Source organism: Triturus cristatus, chromosome 7, assembly GCF_964204655.1.
Source record: "Triturus cristatus chromosome 7, aTriCri1.1, whole genome shotgun sequence".
NCBI lineage: Eukaryota > Metazoa > Chordata > Amphibia > Caudata > Salamandridae > Triturus > Triturus cristatus.
The window spans coordinates 1,603,518,083-1,603,537,106 of NC_140590.1; the positions used below are offsets into that span (position 1 = coordinate 1,603,518,083).

Here is a 19,024-nt window from a genome sequence, read left to right on the forward strand (position 1 = left end):
TGAATTTTGAAGAAACAAAGACTAAAAGGCCAAGTTCAGTGCTCCAGGAGCCTGTCAGCAGGTGCTGAAAAACAAAACTAAGGCAACTGCCACCTGCTAGGGTACCGGTTGTCTCTGGTTCCTTAAAGGCACAGGCATTGTTTAAAACTCACATAATAGCAGCCTATGGGGCTATACTGTCCTACTATCCTTCATCTCTTTTTTTTACAAAAAAGGGTTTGTGAAAGAGATTTGAGCTGTTTTGTAAAAATATTTACCTCAAATTATACATTTATATAGGTACATTGACTCCTTTCTAAGTACAATATGAAGAATTTCACCACTGGATCCTGTATTATAGGCTGCATATTATGCTCCTTCTTAAGTGTTTCTGCAGGCCTTCCTGAACAAAGGCAAACGTCTACACTTGAGAAGACATTCAATGAAGAAGTACTCCAGGATTCCCGTACGTGGGTGGAACTATTTAAATACTTATGACTATAAATAGAGATCCCCCAAGAGAGAAAAGCATAATCCAGCACGGCCTAGTGCCACGTATTACAGGTAACTCCAAAGCATTTTAGTGACTGTCCCCACATCACCGTACTAACATGCAAAAATGCAATGTTGTGCATTATTAAGCTCCTCCCTGAGCGAATTGCCAGAGGTGCTGCATCTCTCAACTTGGTGTTACACCCAGTGCAGTTTCTCTGCTTTGTGCCCCAATCAGTGTGTGAGCAGGGCCCATAGTAACAGAGAGGAGAGTGGTTGCCGTGGATACCAGTCATCTCAGCCAGGGCCCCACTTGTTCAGTTTATGTCTGGCTCCTGCTCATCATGTGGCATGGCACACGGTCTAGGCCCTCTGCTCTCTGCTATGCGTGGGTCAGGTTGTGTTGCAGGAAGCCATGAAGATTTGGCCTTCCTTCAGCCTGGACAGTGTGGTGTCACGTGGCCCACAGAATCAGTGATGCTGGGGATTGTTACATTTGTCCTGGGCAGTCTTGGTGTGTAAGAGCAGCAGTGCTCCTGAAAAGACCTGCAGCACTCTTACAGCAGCTTTGTAAGTGTAGTGCACTGCACCATGCCCGATGACCTATGTGACCCAGTACTGTCAGCACAGGCAGCAAATTATTTAAACAACTTTATATTGTGCACAGACAGTAAATTAAACTTCCTGAGGCTCCAAGTCGAGTTGAACTCCTCAGCCTCACACATGGGGCCAGGCCCTTGTCATTGACTTGTGTGTGTACAATTATTGTTGGATCAGGCCTGAGAGGGTCTCTGAATGACGGCACAATGTGTTCAGCTAAGGCTAGTGAACTGATGTATTTGGCGTAAGTGAGATCTCTTACTTTCAGTTCTCACTGAGCCCAACACAATACCTCACTTAAATATAGGGCTATAGATAGACCTTTTGTTCAAGTCTTATCCTGACTGGGGGTTGCCCAGGGCTTAACACCTGATGCCAATGCCATCAAGGATACAAAGAAATTCAACTTGTCACATCACAAGTGCTTTAGAGACAGTAGGCAAGTAGGATCTGCTTTCATAGTCACCCATACTCTCTGCCCGGTGTCAGTGCGTTTTTGACTTAGTCTGCTGGGATCCTGCCAATCAGGACCCCAACTTCTGTGCTTTCTCTACTTAACTGGCATGGCAAGTACTTTGGTACCTCCACAATTGGCTGCCCTTATAAGTCCCTAGTATATGGCGCTGAAGTACACAGGGCATAGGTACACCAGGGGGTCTCCTATGGGCTGCAGCATGTATTGTGCCACCCATGTGAGTCCACTTAAATCCAAATAAATTGCCACTGCAGTTTGTGTGAGATGGTGCTTGCACCTCTCACAACAGATATACGTTTCCTTATAACTGAGGTCACTGCACTTAAAACCTATGGGCCCGATTCACAGAACAAACTTAAGACTAAATCCTAAACTTAGTACCAATCTGGTATTCACAGAATGCACCTAGTACTTCTGGTATTCACAGAATGAACTTACTACTTTTGCAATTCACAAAATGAACTTAGGACTTTTGCTATTCACAGAATCCATTTACGACCACTAAACTTACGTCCGCACTCGGGCCGGAATTTCCGCACCCGGAGCGGAATTTCCGGGCCCGGAGCGGAAAGTCCGCACGCGGGCCGGAAAGTCCGCTCCGGACGCGGAATATCCGCTCCCGGGCCGGAAACTCTGGCCTCGGGCCGGAAATCCCGCTCCCGGGCCGGAAAATCAGAATTTGGACCAGACTACATTAACTGTTGCCATTGATCATTTGAACCAAGGGGAAACACCTGTTCAAGTCCCTACCATCCCCCACCACGCATCAGCTGACGCACTCCAGCCAATCCCAGCCAACAGCTCCAGTTAGCCATCATGTTGCTAGTGCCTACCATCCCCCACCATGATCCAGCTGAAGCCAATTAACACAGATTGACCAGCAGCAAAAAACATTTAAAAGCAGCACACAGTGAAGGAACAGGTTTGGCCACACACAGTTTGTATTTGCAAGCAGAGACCGGCTAAGAAAAATGGAGCTCCTGAAGAGAAAGAGGAACTATACAGCAGAGGAGACCACCATGCTTGTGGAGTTCATTGTCAGGCACCACAAACGCCTCTATGGACTCCCACCCTACTGCACCAGTGGGACACAGAAGGCAGCCCTGTGGCAGCAATTAGCCACTGCTGTCACAGCATTGGGGGAGGAGAGGCGCACTGTCCAGGACCTTAAAAAAAATGGCAGGATGAGCGGCTGAGGGTAAAGGAGAAATACTCCAGGATTGAATTACAACGGATCCTCCCAGCCGCACACTCTGGACCACGCATCCGCCTCACCACACAGGAGGAGGATATCCTGACAACCATACACCCCCACTTGGTCCATGGGCTGCCTGTCAGTGACGTCCGCTACGTGGTACCAGGTAAGTGGGATGAAAAGATAAAGTGCATGAATAGAATGTCTGTGTTGCACTGTCAGTGTGAATAAGGAAGTAGTCCAAAGTGTATAAATTAATCCGTCAGTCAGAGACTCCTGTGTCACCCTCTGTATGTAGCACTACAAGTCCCACAATCCTTAGCGATGGAAATGGCAAATCCCTCCCCCACTTCAGAAAACATGGCCACTGTCCAGTTGCATTAATACACCAGCCCGCTAAGTAGCAATTGACAAATAACAGCAGAGATGCGCCAGTAACAATGCCACACCCAATCCAACTCTTGTGCAACCGCGGATGCGTCACATTTACAATGCGGTGCACTGTGGCGCTGGGATAGACAGATGGGTGTCGCAACTAATGGCATTAGGGGGATGCTCTGCTGGAGTAGTGTTGCAAGTGTGACGCAACTCCAACTATGTCCATGGACCGCCTACACCTAACGTTCAGGGCAACTCATTACAGGTGCCTCAAGCTGGTTTAAGTTTGCATGGCAACACCCTATGAAAAGTGACTACGTGAAATGCCGTCGATTACAATGCATCACTTGTACGAGGCATAACCAAACAAACACACACCCTGCCTACATCACAGCTGATGCATGTTTAATGTTGCGCAGGACCGCACACCGTGAGGCATCCCCATAGATGCATAACATTGTGAATAAGTCTAAATGTGTCACCTGTATTACCCCACCGCTGTGTCACAGAAGTGACGCAACTGCGGTGTAAATGTATTACAAGGGGCGTGGAAACATGCCACTAAATCTCAAAGAAGTAAATCACCCCGTGCAAGCTTAAAGCACAAAGCAGAAGGTGAGAGAACCATCTGGTCCAAAAGTCAGACACCTATTCTGTTGTACATTTCCCACCCTGCCACGCCATTACCACCCCAATGCACCACTGCTCCTACCTGCCCAGTCAGCAGCAGTACTGCATAACACTGTTAGCATGCAGAAGAAATGGGGAAATCACAGAAATGTTCCACAAGCACATATTCCAGATGTTTAGTTTTCTCTCTTCTCACCCATTGACACATTCAGCCAGAGCACAGACAACTGCCGCAGCAGAGGTCCCTGCATCGACTGGGAGGCATCGCCACCGTACACCCTCACCGACTGGTAAGTCAAAGTGGCCAGGAGATGGTCAAAATGCATACATTGCCAGGAGTGACCGAGGGACATGTAGTGCCCACATATGAAAGTCAACCAGAGATGTACAAATAGCTGCATTACTATTGGAGTAGTCAATGGACATTGTCTGGCTTTTGTGTTGCCCATCAACAAAACACGATAGTGGACCTCACATCAGGATCCGTAGACATGTCATTGTGATATAGGTTGCATCCAGGTAGTGGGCCCATTCGAAGTTGATATAGGTTGCATCCAGGTAGTGGGCCCATTCGAAGTTATGTGGGAGCAATCATGATATTACGTATAACACACTAATGCAACGCTGGTGCCCACAACTGCTTGTGCTCATCCTTTGTGCCAGAAATCTAGTGCATCACATGTGGCTGCCGGAATGTTAAGTAGCAAAACACACTTATGTGTACAACGAGGTCCTCCCAGAATCAAAGACACACACTGACTTCTGCTACAAGGTTGGCTGTGACATCTGTTCAGGGCCCACACACTGTTCCCGTGCTGGGCCAAGGGAGGGGAACCCAAGAATATATCAGGCTGACTGCTCATGAAATGTGCCTTTCACGTCCGCCGTATGTTGCATGTGTATTACAACACTGTTGTTCTGCATCACAATATGCTCACATATGGCATTTGAACCCATGCAAGATCAGACCCTGGTGGCTAATGAAAGGATGACACAAAATGTATGCCAAGTGAGTGCAGAATGGACATTCAATAGTACCATGAGTCATATGAAGTGACCAAAACACAACCGGCTTGCAATTCAATGATAGGAAACACCATGATGAAAATAGCATGGCTGAGGCCAACACTGATGCCAGTAGTGTACCTTTGAGATGAATGTAGGGGCTGCTAAGGTGAATCTTCATGCAGTTACACCTGCTAAATGACTAGGCAGAAGAGCAACACGCTAATCCAGTGCAGGCAGAAGGCATCAAAGCCTCTCAGCCTATCCGCAATGTGTGAGTATAAACCAAATGTTACACTCCGCTTGCCTCCTCTCCTACTGTATTCACATGTATAGGTGAGTGTTTGACATATGAGGTTTGGATGTCTGCTGTAAAAGACACCAATCGTCGTCAGCTAAGTAGTACCATGATCTGGGAAAGACATCTGTGTTCTCTCATACAAATATGTGTGACTTCAAGCGTGGGGAAGCACAAATGAGCAACATCATGTCCCTGACTATTGCAAATCTCACACATGAAACCCTTTCTGACTTGACAACAAACAACATGAGACTCTGGAAATATGTAAGTCTGAATGGCAAAGGTGATAGCAGTTTAATGGGGAGGAATCCGGGTCATTTATCCATTCCTATCAGTAATCTTCTCATACATGTGTGTCTGTTGATGTGTCATCTTATTGATGTCACTGCTGTGTGGAGGGAACGGCTGGCAACTGCTGCATGTGAGCAGGTGCCCAAATGGAAAGTTCAGGAGCTAAACATGCTGCACATGGTTCTGGATTACCCACAAATGGTCATTGAGAATGACATGTTGGCTCAGAGCTACCATCTGTTGTGGCAAAATATAGACCTGTATGTCTTATCACAGCTGCTGACCGGATTACACCCCAGCAGCGTGCACCATCCCGGGGACTGAATGACATCCAACCCTCGTGCAGCCGTCCTTCAGGTAATTCTAGCATGAGGTGTCTGTTGATGTGTCATCTTATTGATGTCACTGCTGTGTGGAGGGAACGGCTGGCAACGGCTGCATGTGAGCAGGTGCCCAAATGTAAAGTTCAGGAGCTAAACATGCTGCACATAGTTCTGGATTACCCACAAATAGTCATTGTGAATGACATGTTGGCTCAGAGCTACCATCTGTGGTTGCAAAATATAGACCTGTATGTCTTATCACAGCTGCTGACCGGATTACACCCCAGCAGCATGCACCATCCCGGGGACTGAATGACATCCAACCCTCGTGCAGCCGTCCTTCAGGTAATTCTAGCATGAGGTGTCTGTTGATGTGTCATCTTATTGATGTCACTGCTGTGTGGAGGGAACGGCTGGCAACTGCTGCATGTGAGCAGGTGCCCAAATGTAAAGTTCAGGAGCTAAACATGCTGCACATAGTTCTGGATTACCCACAAATAGTCATTGTGAATGACATGTTGGCTCAGAGCTACCATCTGTGGTTGCAAAATATAGACCTGTATGTCTTATCACAGCTGCTGACCGGATTACACCCCAGCAGCATGCACCATCCTGGGGACTGAATGACATCCAACCCTCGCGCAGCTGTCCTTCAGGTAATCCTAGCATGAGGTGTCTGTTGATGTGTCATCTTATTGATGTCACTGCTGTGTGGAGGGAACGGCTGGCAACTGCTGCATGTGAGCAGGTGGCCAAATGTAATGTTCAGGAGCTAAACATGGTGCACATAGTTCTGGATTACCCACAAATAGTCATTGTGAATGACATGTTGGCTCAGAGCTACCATCTGTGGTGGCAAAATATAGACCTGTATGTCTTATCACAGCTGCTGACCGGATTACACCCCAGCAGCATGCACCATCCCGGGGACTGAATGACATCCAACCCTCGCGCAGCTGTCCTTCAGGTAATTCTAGCATGAGGTGTCTGTTGATGTGTCATCTTATTGATGTCACTGCTGTGTGGAGGGAACGGCTGGCAACTGCTGCATGTGAGCAGGTGCCCAAATGTAATGTTCAGGAGCTAAACATGCTGCACATAGTTCTGGATTACCCACAAATAGTCATTGTGAATGACATGTTGGCTCAGAGCTACCATCTGTGGTTGCAAAATATAGACCTGTATGTCTTATCACAGCTGCTGACCGGATTACACCCCAGCAGCATGCACCATCCCGGGGACTGAATGACATCCAACCCTCGCACACCCGTCCTTCAGGTAATTCTGGCATGAGGTGTGTCACTGGCTTTGACTCCAAAGCCATGACAGAGATCCTGATTCCCCTCTGCATGTAATCAGCAGTTGTTGTGTACCAAGTGAAATACAAATCTGGAGTGTCATGTGCCTGTCTGACAATTGGTGATGCAGATAATTGAGAATGTTGTCACTTCCCTCTACAGCTGCTGGTTCAGGGACAGCTAGGCCCGTGAGGAGACAGGTCCAGCAGGTGACACTAGGGGGGAACACCAAGGGACAGAGAGTTGTGGCTGGAGCTGGTGAGTGTGCCTGTATCTGTGTAACACCTCAGTGCTATGGTGTGAGCTGTCATTTGTGGTGGTACCCTACACAGGTCACATGATCCTCATCTGTTGATGCAAAGTACAGTTGATACAAACCCTTGTGTTGCACCACATGTCATACCAGGTCAATCCCTAATACGGTTGCAACCTCTGTTCCAGGGGATGCTGATGACGAGGATGACAGGCCTATGACCAGTGCGGGCCGACGTGGAATCAGAGGGGAGAATCCCCTGATCCTCAAAGCTGTGATGTCGGCTGCAAGCACTGCTCAGGAGGAGGAGGAAGAATTTCCTGAGGACCTCTACTTGGTGGATGATGAGGACAACATGTCTGACGATGAAGATGCCAATGCGCGATATCGTGCCAGATTGGCTAAATCGGTCAGGGCATCAACTCCTCTGCCAAGCAACGTCCCTCCGCCTCCTCCCAGGCATACCATGGCCTGTCCCCAGACTCGAGCAAACCAGCCACAGCACACACGCATCACAACACAGACATCACTCCCTCACAGTCCTCACGTCCAGGACCAACATGGTGGTTCCCCTACCCACTCTTCCCTAGACAGTGTATCCCTGCCATCCTCTCCACCATCTGGGGGTAGTACCAGCCCTGTTGTGCTGCCGGAATCCCCTGGACACCATTCACCTGCCCACAGGCTCCCACCTCCCACCCCACCCCCTGCCGTAGGACCTGCACATCCCATCCATGGCAGACAGCTGCAGAGAGGGCCTGCACCTGGCTGTGATGACCAGTGGGAGCAGGACTTCTTCCAACAGCAGAGCGATGTGAGGCAGGACATTAGTGCCATAGGGGCTACCCTGTCCGACATGTCGGACTCCCTGCAGGACATGGTCCACTTCCCTCAGGCGGTGGAGAGGCTGAGCCAAGTGTTGGATAGGATGGATAGGACTTGGCAGGACATGTCCAGAAATATGCGAGACATGCTATCCATCCAGAGGGAAGAGAGTGCAAGACACCATGCCTTGGCCATGAAGATGATGGAGGGCATATTGAGAGTGAGCCAACCTTTCCCTTCACGGTCAACGCAGGGAGGGGAGCCATCATATCTGCCCACAGGACAGCACATCCCCACACCTGTACCAACTGCACACTAACACAGCAAAGGGAGACATCCACACCAGCAGCCTGAACTGGCACTCACAACACCACCCCCTGTACAGGCACTCCCACCACCTGCACAACCACCACCACCACCTGTACAGTCACTCCCGCCATCTGCACAACCACCACCACCTGTACAGTCACTCCCGCCACCTGCACAACCACCACCACCTGTACAGTCACTCCCGCCACCTGCACAACCACCACCACCTGTACAGTCACTCCCGCCACCTGCACAACCACCACCACCTGTACAGTCACTCCCGCCACCTGCACAACCACCACCACCTGTACAGTCACTCCCGCCACCTGTACAACCACCACCACCACCTGTACAGGCACTCCCACCACGTGCACAACCTGCCCTTGTCCAGGCACAACCATCAAGTGTGCATACACCATCTGCCCCAGCACATTTGGATGAACCTGGACAGTCCCTTGGACAGTACCCACCTCCACGTAGGCGGTGAGCCAGACCTGAGCACTCCGAGCGGTCATCCCCCCCCAAATTGCGGCGTTGCACTCACCAGTGACAGGAACCCAGGACAATGTGATCACGTGATTGTGTGTGCACCAAATAAACACCTACCAAAAATAAAAATCTGTTGTGTATCATGTCCTGTGTAACGTTGTAGGTGGCCTCGAGATGTGAGAAGGTATGTGAGTGTGTGACACAGTTACAAGTGTAACCCATCATTGCAACCAGCCATTATGTGCATAGCAGATGACTCACCAAATATGTGTCCATATTCAGAACCAGACATTCAGAAAGAAGTCAAACAAGTGGAAGTTATTAGTATTCCGAATTGTATTTTAAGAAGGTACAAAAGAACAACCGTCCGTTTGGAAGGGAGAAAGGAAAACAAATGATGATCTTAATGCAGAGGGAGATGGGAACCTGGATTGGGGTGGGGCAAAAAAAATATAACACGTCAGGGAGCGTCAGGGAAAACAGTCTATTTACAAGGGGAAAATGAAATAATTGTTCACGTCAAAAGTCAAGTGTCCTTCTGGTCATCCTCTAGGACCACAATGTCCAGATCCTCAGAGTCCGATGCAGGCACACGTCTGGCGGGTGCAGGAACAGGCACCACTTGGGTTCGTGCCACACGAGGAGTACGGGGGGAAACAGTGTGGGCCAACGGACAGGGGGAGACATTGACAGTGGTATGGGAAGGGATTGGGGAGACAACAGACGAGATGGCTGCGGTCAGTGAATTGATGCTGGTGGTGAGGGTGGCCATTGTTCGGAGCATGTCCTCTCGCATCATGCGTACCTCCATATACACTTGTAGCTGGATGCGAGCGGACATGTCTGGCTGACCCTCACACATCCACATCAAGTCCACTGGCACAGCCACAGGAGGAACAACACCGGGAGGGGCCTGGGGGGAAAAGGAGGGATGTGGTGCCTGAGGTCCGGAGCCAATGATGTTGGGGAGCTGGCGGCTACGATGAGGGGGACTGGTTGCAGGGGTTGCAGCAGGGTCCCCCGATGGAATGGGGAACTCTAGAGGTAGGGAGGGGCTGATGGCAGGCCCAGATTGTTTGTTGGCCTGCCCCGAGGACACCTTTTCAGGGACCACAGGTGAAGAGTCCCGAGGAGAGTAGCTCTCCAACACCTCATGGTCCGAGGTGTCGTGTTCACCCCCCCCCGATTCAATGTCTGCAGCCTCCACTCGGGATGTGGCACCAGCATCAGGGTGTCCCTTGTCAGTCCGGGTGGGCGCAATCCCCTTGCCTCTTGATGTTGAGGGTCCCTCCTCATCCTCCTCTTCCTCGCTGGTGGAAAGAGGGTGTAGCCGCCGCCGCACCGGTGGCCTCTTGCTCCGGACCTGGTCCTGCTGTCCTTCTGTTTCGCCAGCTGTGCCTGCTGAAATGTAAGCAAAATCCGAATGTTATGTTTGTGTCATGCAGGACGAGACACATTCATAGGAGCCAAGGTCAGACTTATTTTCCTCTGATTACACTCAATAGTTGTCAGTGTCTATGAGCTGACATTACATGTATGTTCACCGTCATTTACTGCATTGAGTCTGACATGGCCATCTCACATGGATGTGTGTGGCTTACACAACTGTATTGGCCAACCCTCAACCTGGCATTCTGGTGATCTGTGTGTCCTGCCACAGCTACATGTGCAGGTTCCAAAAGCAGTCCACCAATGGAGAACATGAAGTCCCGAATCTCAGATTATGGCCATTCATAAGGAGTCGCAGCTATTGAAGGTCTGGACAAGTGTCATCTGCTTTGTAGCATTGTATGGGACACGACAAGTGGCGAATGTGGGTCACACATGCACTGAGGCTCTGGCCTATTTCTGTAGCTAAATTGTGAGTCTAGCCTTTGGCTGTCCCCACACATGTACTGACAATCCAGTGGCACATATTGGCTTTGGTGACTGATATGGTAATGCAGTACACCGCTGAACACTGGGGGAATTTAGTGACAGCTACCTGTACATGTGAAATGTGAAACAGGCCACTGAGGCTGAGACGTCTGTCAGTGGACACCCCTTGCAAATTTAGAAGCGCTTAAGAGTGATGCAAGGATGTCAAAGTCTGTCTTGACTCCATGGCACATGATGTTTTGTCACAATTGGAACCCAAACTCTAAAAATGCAATGCAAGTCATAGCATCCAATACCCTTTGGCCTGCCATGCGCACACTGGACAGTGTCTGTACCATTGCTCATCCAATGCACACATTATTTCCTAGTGCCAATTGTAGTGGTGCGGGAAGAGCTGATTTCAGTACAAATGCACAATTATGGCTCATTTAGCCAGTTGTCATGACGAGACTCCAACTCCCAAAATGCACTCTGCCCTGTACAGTCCATATGCCACAGTGTGCCTTTTTAAGCTTGGTGACTGCTGCATGGACACGGAATCTGTGAATGGAGGCATCGGACACACAATGGTACAGCACTGTTTCACTCACATCATACTCCCAGACACATTTAGCATATGATGCACTTACCATGTCCCTGCTGCTCATGCTCCTCCAGCTGAGCATGGAGGGTCGGCCAAGCTGATCGCAGGACCCTCCTGTACAGTGGGGATAGGCGAGGATGATGCACATGGTGCTGGGAAGACTGGCCCACCAGCTCCTCAGCCTTGTGCCGGGCCCACCGTTTTAGGTCCTCCCAGCGCTTGCGGCATGCCCTCGCACTCCTGGTGTGGACTCCCACTGCACTGCAGCGCTCGGCGATGTTGGCCCACAGCCTGGCCCGGGCTGCATTGCTCAGCTGGTGTTCATGGTCCCCATATAGCTGAGAAAATTTGGCCAGCACCCCCTCAGCCAAGATGTCCAACTCACTTTCAGTGAAAGGGGGTGCCTTCTCTTCGTAACCCTCAGCCATTATGGGGATAATAAGAAGGATGAGAGCAGCAGGATGTCAGAGGATCTGTCTGTGATAGAGGATGACTCAGAATGAACCCAAAATGGCTGCCAACTATTTCCTGTGATGTATTTCCTGCCTCCCACTTCCTGTAAAACATTTCCTGAATGAAATTATGTGTTCCGGGTCATTTTCGGAGTTTACGGCCCGTAAGCGCAGTTTCCGGTTCCGGAGCGGGGTGTCCGCACACGGGCCGTACGCTCCGTAATCGGAACTTCCGCTTTGTGGCCGCAAACTCCGAAAATGACCCGGAACATATAATTCCATACAGGAAATGTTTGACAGGGAGTGGGAGGCAGGAAATACATCACAGGAAATAGTTGCCTGCCATTTTGTATTCATCCAGATCCATCCACAATCTGGAATCACATCTACTGCCATCCTGCTGTTCTGTTGTGGATAAAAAAGAAAAGGCAGTGCATGTGAGAATTATTTAAATGTGACAAGAGGGTGAAGAGACCATTTCAAGACATTTCTGCAGTTTCTGTTTCAGTTTCTCATGCTTTGCATCATGATACATGTAGTCCATATTAGGTGCTCATTTGCAGAGTTGTGTGATGTGTTACGGAACATTGTGTTTGAGAAGTGTGGATATATCACAGACTCATGGGGGCAGATTTACGGCTTCTGGCGCATCTCTGCTAATCAGCAGAGATGCGTCAGAAGAGTTGCGATGCATCTGCCCACCCGTGCGCCAACACAGATGCGCCGCATTGACAATTCGGTGCACCGTGGTGCTCGGATGTGCAGATGCGTGACGCATCCCCCGTTGGAAAGGCGGCGCATTGCTGGAGTTGCGTCGCATGCACAACGCAGCTCCAGCAAGGCTCGGGGGTGCCCTATCCCTATGATGCTGCGTCAATCCTTACGCCTGCTTCAAGCAGGCGCAGGGTTTTGACGCAGCATGGCCTTAAAAGTGACTGAGTGAAATATTTTAGATTTCAGCCAGCCACTTTTATGAGGCGTTCCTGCGCCGGAAGCCCCCCCCCCTGCGCCAGAACGCCTACATGTGGCGCAGGCCTTTACAACGTGACGCATCTCCCAGATGCGTCATATAGTACATACCCCGCAGCATGGCGCTGGCTTTGCACCGCCGCTGCGTCACAAAAGTGACGCAACGGCAGCGTGAAAGGGCCGCAAGTCCCACATTAATCTGCCCCATGGTGTCTGATTGACCCATTGCATCACTCACGTCGTGGGCGCATCATTTGTGGGGGAGTCACATCTGTTGATGGCACAGGGCCGACAATGCTATGGTTATGGCCTTTTCTGATTAAGAGACCCATCCTCATGAGGTCCGGCTGTGTCTCTCAGTACATGTATCATCTTGCATCTGCGGCTATAGATTCTTTAGGGACATCCACTACACTGATCGCTGACATGGGCACATGTGCTGATGCAGGCTCAACCTTTTGACTACTGTCAAGAGCTGTGATTAACATGCAGTTAGTGTGGCTTGCAAAGTTGCCTCAGGAAGGAATTTATTGACACAGTCGTGTATATCCAAGTTTCATCATTGGCAACAGACAGCAATCCACATTTAGTCCATTCCACTACAGGTTGCTCATGTGAAAAACGTGGCAACAAGCTGCTCACGGACTTGCATGCCCTGACCTCGGTTATGTGCCATGGCCCGGTTTCCCAGATTCATAGGTAGCCGAGGTTCCAGCGGTATCTGTAAGCCATGCGTTAAGGCAATGTTGTGCAAGACACAAAAGGCTAAAATGATCTTGCACACTACTTCTGGGGAGTACTGCAGCACCCCCCCTGTACGGTCGAGACATCTGAATCGCGACTTCAACAGACCAAAAGTGCGCTCTATGATGGCTCGAGTCCGTATGTGTGCCCTATTGTACCTACGCTGTGGTACAGTGTCTGCACGCCTGTAAGGGGTGAGGAGATGTGGGGTGAGTGCATACCCAGCGTCACCTGAGTAGAGGGGAAAGGGCAGTTGGTTAGATTTCCCTCTTTGACTTGCACAGGACATGATCTATACTGTATTACATGCATTGTCAGGTGGGCCCTGTATCTAGCTTTATGATACTTATAGTACAATGGTTAATGTTGGGGGGCATTCAGACATTTCAAAAACACATATTTATCCTTTCTAACGCTTGGTACTTACCCAGTAGCCACATGTTGCCAAATTCTTCCGCAGCCATCCACCGGGCAAGAGGTGACATGCGGAATATGAAGCTGTCATGGGTACTGCCGGGGAACACCGCATGCACATCAATGAACCTCCCTCTGGCATCACAGACAGCTTGCACGTTGATGGAATGCCATCGGTGTCTGTTGCAGAAGATGTGTGCAATGTGGCGGGGTGGCTGAAGGGCCACATGGGTACAGTCAATTGCACCCAGCACACGTGGAAATTGTGCAATGCGAAAGAAATCTCGTGCTGCCCTTTGTCTCAGGGTCTGTGTCGGTGGCATATGTATGTGGTGGTGGGATCTTGCAGTGATGCATCGCAGTACCTGATGCAGGCACCCCGACTGGCTCGCCTGGGATATGCCCACATGGTCACTGGAGACCCTTTGGAATGAGCCAGTGGCGAAGAAATGGAGCGCTGATAGGATCTTTAGGTATGCTGGTATTGCATGTGAGCAGCAGGTCACGGAGTAAAGTTCCTGCTCCCACTCACATACCATATCCAAGATGATTTCTGGAGGGAAACGGTACCTGGCCCTTATATCTTGACTGGACATTCCAAATAAGTTGATCCTCTGTCTGAAGATCCTCTCTGCTCTGGCTCTCCTCCTCCTCCTCCTCAAGTGGTTTTTCTGCATGGCAAGGGGCAGTGCAACAAACACATTCAGTGACATGTTGAAAGGGTTTGTGTGTATCTGCTCTGCAGTTATACGTGCTGCCGAGCTAGGATTGGCTGGAGTGTGTCAGCTGATGCATGGTGGGGGATGGTAGGGACTTGGACAGGTTCACCCTTGGCTCACATGATCAATGGCCACCAAACCGGATTTTCCGGCCCGTAATCGGAACTTCCGGCCCGGAGCCGGACTTTCCGCCCGTAGCCGGACTTTCCGGCCCGTAAGCGGACTTTCCGGCCCGTAAGCGGACTTTCCGCTCCGGGCCCGGAAATTCCGCTCCGGGTGCGGAAATTCCGGCCCGAGTGCGGACGTAAGTTTAGTGGTCGTAAATGGATTCTGTGAATAGCAAAAGTCCTAAGTTCATTTTGTGAATAGCAAAAGTAGTAAGTTCATTCTGTGAATACCAGAAGTACTAGGTGCATTCTGTGAATACCAGATTGGTACTAAGTTTAGGATTTAGTCTTAAGTTTGTTCTGTGAATCGGGCCCAGTAAGTCTCCGCTGTGGCAGGCTCTTCAGTCCTGAGGGCAGAGTGCTTGGTTGTGAGTGTGAGGGTGCCCCTGCATGAGCAGGACACCCCTACAAACCACTGAGTTGATTCCCCAAGCTTTGCAAGAGCAGTCAGCCATTTTAAAACATATAGTGGACATCAGTCATTACAAGATGTCTAACTATATAATGGCTGCACCGAACCCGGTCATGTTTGGTATCAAACAAGTTGGAATTATACCCCAACACCAATTCCGTTGCAGAAGTACAATCCCAAGTACTGGGGGCTCATTAGGAGACCCCCTGTACTCCTGGTAACAGCCTTTCAGGGTCTGCAAGCAACCTAGTGCTGCTGCAGACCACAGACATGATTCTGCTCTCCTGCTGCTGAGCTGAGCAGGGGATGGTAGAACTATAGGTTTCCTGTCGCAGGTAGGTGTGACCACCTCCAAGACAGGACTTAGCGTACTGGGCTCTAGTGGGGGTGCTTTCTAGCACCACCAGACTGCTTTGAAGGCCACATTTGGCGGCCTCCTTGCATACTACAGTTTGAGCCAGTTCAGGAACTCTTGGCTCCCGTTCTGGCACAAAACCAGACAAAGGACAGGGGCGTATCCTCCCCTCTGTCTAGCCCTTTCTCTGGAAGGGACCTCAGAGTCGTCCCAACCCTTTCCTTAGGGTACTTAAGGGCTCCCCTGTGGGTGGGTCCTCAGATTAGTCATGGGACCAGACTCAACCCTGAAACTATGTTGCTCTTCAAACGTCAAGGAAGACTCCTGCTGCACTCTGTGTCTGTGTTTCAGCCAGGTTATCCAAAAGACCTGTGAGCATCAAGGGCACGGGATGAAATCTCCCTTGGAGTGAAGGAGACACTCCCCTGCATCTGCAGGCACCGCAACAAAGCTGACCAGTCTGCTGGTCCTGTAGTCCTACGGACATCTCAAGGCTCAGCAACACAGGTGGTAGTTCTGTGGCTCCCTAGAGGTCTGAACTGTCTTCCCTGCAATTTGGAGGATAGCATCCCTCGTAAGAACCACTGGAACAGAACCCCTGTGCACCACTCCGACTTGCCGTTGCCAAGGCTTGTTGGCTCTGTCCTCTAGAGATCTTCGGGCTACAAGAAGCTCCAGCTTCCAGCACCTCACTTACTGAAGAACAGAGTCCTCCCTGCATCTTCTGCATCGTGGGCCTCCGACTTTGGTGAGCTGCTTGAGGTCCTCCTGCGATTCCTGTGCCTACGGCCTGTAGGTCCTTCTGAGGGTCTTCTCCTGCTTCAGTTGGCTCTCCTACTTGGTCAGATCCTGTTCTGACTCTCTTGCCATTGAGAAGTCCCTTGGACCTTGCTGGTCCCAAAGTTTACTCCTTTTCGTTCTCCATGCCAGTTGCGGCTACAAAGGCTTATTTGTGCTCCCGATGGAAACCAACCAACTAGACACCGACATTCGACATCGGACAGATCGTGCATTGCTCCTGGTCTTACTCAGCATTGCATGGTCCTCACAGCTGCAGCGAGAAGTTTACCATCAGCTCTTCTGAACCTCTCAACATTGGTAGGCATTGTGCTTCCAAGTCTCCTGGTCACCTCCTAGTGGCACAGACCCTGTCCCCTCTGCTTGAAGGTTCTTCACTTCCAGAATCCACCCTTGGATTCCACTGGACTCCTTCACAGTCTTCTACAGAGGCATCTTCTTTGAAGTCTCCCATTGTCCTCTATGGAAGATTCCGATGTCACTTCCACCCCTTGCACCCGGCATCCCTCGTGCAGGTAACCTGGTTCCTCTGGCATACACGGGTTGGGGGGGAGCTCTCCAACCTTCTGTCTTCAACAGGGTTTCTTCGGGGTCCTCCGTGAAGTGTCTTTCTTCTTTAAAACTGCAACCGCAACTTCTCCATTGACTTCCATTGGGCACGCGGCTGTGGTTCCACTCTGCAAACAGCCTCCACGAGGTTCCTGGGTACAAACCTTGGGTGGTTCCTTGTGTCCCCCGCTCCTCTCACTCTTCTGGTCCAAGACCCGTTCTCCTTTGCAGCTCTCATCCCACTTTCTTAATATATGGTATGGTCTCTCCCTGGAGACCAGTGTACATTTGTGCTACTTACCTGTATATTTCAAAGTATTCTTGTGTATTGTGCTGATATCTCCGAGTAGGAGATATACTAATGTGTTAGTGATTGTGTTGTGACTTATTTTGTGACTTATTTTGTGGGAGGGAAAGAGGGGTGTGGCTATAAAATTGGGAATGCTTACAAGTAAAGGGGAGGGGAAAAGGAAGGCATAGGGAGAGGTTACGGGAGGTTCAGAGAAAGGGTTTAGAGAGCTATTGCTATTCAAAAACTGAACTTCTAAAGTTACTACAACAAAAAGGGATCAAAACAGAAGTATATTACTTCAACTCAGAGCTGAAGTAAGTCCAGCACCACACATGGACAGACACTGGTAATGCAATACCCACCCGTAGAAATCTGTGGAGTTGGAAATAATATTGAGATAAGATAAATTCATCTGAATAGTTAAAAATATAAATAATTATAATTTCATGTAGGAAAAATATATAAAATCGTATCTATATTTAGTTAATTATAAAACATTTTATTAACTTTTTCGCATTTTAAAATTAATTCAGCAATACATTGTATTAAACATACTCACATTAGTTGTAATTAATTCTATACATCACTTTCAATAATTATAAATGTATGATAAAATAATATATTCATTTAAGATGAGGATGGATTTTTTTTTTAATTTAAACTTGAGAAAATTAAGTTTAATATTATTTAATATAATTGCAGTTTAACCAGTATTGTTACTTTTCCCTATAGCTTACATAGTGAGACTCCACATTTGGGGCAGCGATCTCTGGTAAAGTATTGGGTAAAGTTCCCTGAACTTTTCCATAGGGACATCTCCACAGCCTGGGTAGATATCCTCACTTGGTAAAGGATAAGGGAAAATTACATATACTTTACCATAGGGAGAATGCTAACCCGGTGGTTAAGATCTTTGCATAGGAAGGAATTGGGACAACTTTAAATGTTTATTAAACTTGGAAAAAGATTGTAAAATATTTATTTTGTTAAATATTAATGTAAAATATTTCTATATATGTATTTTAAATGTATAACTGAATACAGCACTAATAACTACATTCTGAAATAAATCTTTAATCCAAGTAAATAACATACATTAGAATTACTTTTCTCAAGTTTAAATAAAAATGATGTATAGACATAATTAACATTTAATTATATTTAATAAATGTATTGCTATATTAATTTTGAAATGCAAAAACGTTATGAAAGTATTTTAAAATTAACTAGAAAATATGTACTGTTTATATATTTTTCACATTAAATTGTAATTATTTATATATTGAACTATTGTAAATAACTGAATTCAAATTAACATTATTTCTTATGGAGCTTACATTTAAGTCCCTGTCTAGGAGAGGATGCTGTAGTAGTAGGGGTTAGCCATGTGTGGTGCTGGACTTACTACTGTTTTTTTTGTAGTTCAAAGGGTAGAGATGAGTAAGTCTACACTGTTGTGTAACTTTACACTCGGATCTCAGATTTTGTGAATAGCCAAAAGTAGTAAAGTTACTCAAAGGTGGAATAGTAAAGTTAGATGTATAAATAGCTCACAAGCATAACCAACCATTGTGAATAACCCAGTCTGCCTGAATGTGTTTCTTGTGAAAGAGCAGCATACCATCACTCACAGTCAAGTTATCCAGTGGCTGTAGAGGGGCTGATCCACTGCTGTGAAAGTGGGTGGAAAGAAATGTTATACAATAATTTTGGCAAAATCAAAAGGCCTTGGCTATCACTCGACCTAACAATGCTATATCCAGGCCCACACCAGTAAAAAACTTTCAAGTATGAGAAATCGAAACTAAAAACATTATAAGATGTGAGAATTTACTGTGATTAAATGTGG

General features: G+C 48.4%; 1 protein-coding gene across 1 annotated transcript in view; it reads right to left on the minus strand.

Annotated features, from left to right (window-relative positions):
- SYCP2 (synaptonemal complex protein 2) overlaps nt 1-19,024 on the minus strand; it is a 4,998,961-nt gene that overhangs the window by 3,251,568 nt on the left and 1,728,369 nt on the right. The window lies entirely within an intron of this gene.